Raw genomic sequence first — 2,358 nt, forward strand, 5'->3', positions numbered from 1 at the left:
GAAAAAATAAAAGGTTAGCCATTATGCAAAAGTTAGCCCATTCTAGACATAAAGTTTCAGCACGAATTTGCTTTCTGTTTATTTCCAACTGGATTTTAATATCAAAACCACATAAGACATTTACATCGTTTAAGCAAGTAACTGGAGTTGATAGGATAAGGGAGAGATGTTATAAATGCTTATATTTAAACTTAAAATGTCGTCTGAACACTAGTGTATACAACTAATTTTTTTTTTGCTTTTAATCATTAAATTTATATTGAGGTTTCACTGTCACACATTTGAGGATATAATCTATGTTTGTGGGTTGACTTGGGTTTAAGTTTTAACCCTCGTGAGCAGGAGACACCTGCTCTGTGTTTCTAAAAAATATTTTCTATGATCTCACACCCTGCTACCTGCAAACGTGACTTTATTTATTTATTTATTTATTTATTTATTTATTTATTTATTTATTATTTTCTCACTGTCTTTGATCAGGTCTTTATTTAAAATTAGCTGTCCAAAATAATTTGACTTTTATGGAATAAACAAATATAAGTTTTTAGGCAGCAGGCTTCTTCTCTTCCATGGTGGGTTTCTTTTCTGCAGGTTTCTTGTCAGCTGCTGGTTTCTTGGTAGCTGCAGCCTTTTTTCCTACCAAAGTTTTCTTCGGCTTTTTCACACCAACAGCCTTCTTTCTTTTCTTCCCTACCATGGGCTTCTTGCCTGGAACCCCCCTCTCATCTGATTTGGCTTCTAAGGCCGCTGCTGCCTTATCCATCTGGAGTTTGTGATTCTTGGTGTTCTGGTGCATGGTCTTTGCATATGGGTTTAGCTTCAACATGATTCTTAGGTTCTTCAGTGGATTCTTCTTCAGGACTCTATGATGAATCTTCTTGTGTGATGCTCGGAGGGCTCTTTGGATGTTTGGGCTTTTCAAGATTCTCCTAAGGTCTGTATTAAGCATCTTATGCATGGGAAGGTTGTAGTTACTCTTGAGGGAGGCAGCCTTATGCCAAGTGCCATACAGATCATCTAACTTGCAGAAAGCACTTTCAGTCTAAATGCAGAAACGTCCCAAATGCCCACAAGGAGCAAGTTTCAGAATGTTCAGTTTGCTTACATTAAGTAAAGTAATTCCAGGGATGTTTCTGAAGGCCTTGATGATACCATTGTCTTCATTTTAGATGATGCAGGGTCCCCTATGCTGGATACGATGACGGTTTCTCATTTTGCCCTTGCCAGCTTTCATTCACTGAGAGGCATAGACCTTTTTGATATCATTCCAGGCTTTAAGTTTCTTAAGAAGCAAAACAGCCTCCTTGGTCTTTTTGTAGCCTTCAACTTTATCTTCAACCACCAAAGGAAGTTCAGGAACTTCCTCAATACGATGACCTTTAGACATGACCAGTGCTGGTAAGCCTGAGGCAGCCAGGGCAGAGCAGACGGCATATCGCTTTTGTGTTGTGTTCACTCTGCGGTGCCAATGGTGCCAGGTTTTGGCTGGTGCAAACATGCAGCCTCCATGACACATATTTCCAAAAGCACCCTGGCCGGAACGGTGAGTCCCACCGCCGCGAACTCTGGGAATTCGAGCCAGGGCTCTGACATTACCCCAAGACTCAGCACTGGTTTGATGACCTGCTAATTCACTGACAGCATATGGCTGTCTGTTGTTTTTGCTCAAGTTGGTGTGAACAAAGTTCATGATATTGGGTCAAATGGGAGCTTTAAACACAGTAGGCAAAGTAACATTTTTGCCAGATGATTCCCCCTTTCTGGAGTACACAGATATCAACGGACACGCACATGCCATCGCGGGGAGAGGAGAGGGCCATGCTCCTCTCAACCCGGCAGCTCCTATAGGAAAAGCTGACCTTATTTAGAAATAGAACCTTTGCAGGTATAACCAAGATGAGGTCAAAACCCAATCAATGATGTCCTCATGAGAGTAAACACAAAATAATTGCTATTGGATGAATGTTCAACTCTATTAAAGATTAAATTATCTCTTCGAAGACAATTCAACTTCCATAGAATGCAAAATTGGAGAGGTGCACAGCATACCGTAATCCGTGCACACCATACAAACAATGTTGGATATTTGCATGAAATCAGTGGCTCCTTGTTAGAGGATTTGGGGAGGTTCTAAAACAATATAAGAGTTACTAAAGTAGATTACAGTATCATGAGCTACAAAAACATCAACATAATTCCCTCAAAGACAGGAAATCTGCCACCTACTAAGCCTGTCTCTACTATATATACATTCTGAGGAAATGACTGCAGGATGGGCCTGTGGCTTAACCGGTAGAACTAAATCCTCCATGAGGTAGACTCAGGCCCAAACTCCAACTATCTCCTGACCATTATGTA

At 40.6% G+C, this 2,358-nt stretch overlaps 1 pseudogene; it reads right to left on the reverse strand.

Annotated features, from left to right (window-relative positions):
• Window positions 1–476: 476 nt before the first annotated feature.
• LOC144298846 (large ribosomal subunit protein uL4 pseudogene) lies at window positions 477–1,834 on the reverse strand (annotated as a pseudogene).
• Between the last annotated feature and the right edge of the window lie 524 nt (window positions 1,835–2,358).

The sequence above is a fragment of the Canis aureus genome, chromosome 26 (assembly GCF_053574225.1).
Source record: "Canis aureus isolate CA01 chromosome 26, VMU_Caureus_v.1.0, whole genome shotgun sequence".
NCBI lineage: Eukaryota > Metazoa > Chordata > Mammalia > Carnivora > Canidae > Canis > Canis aureus.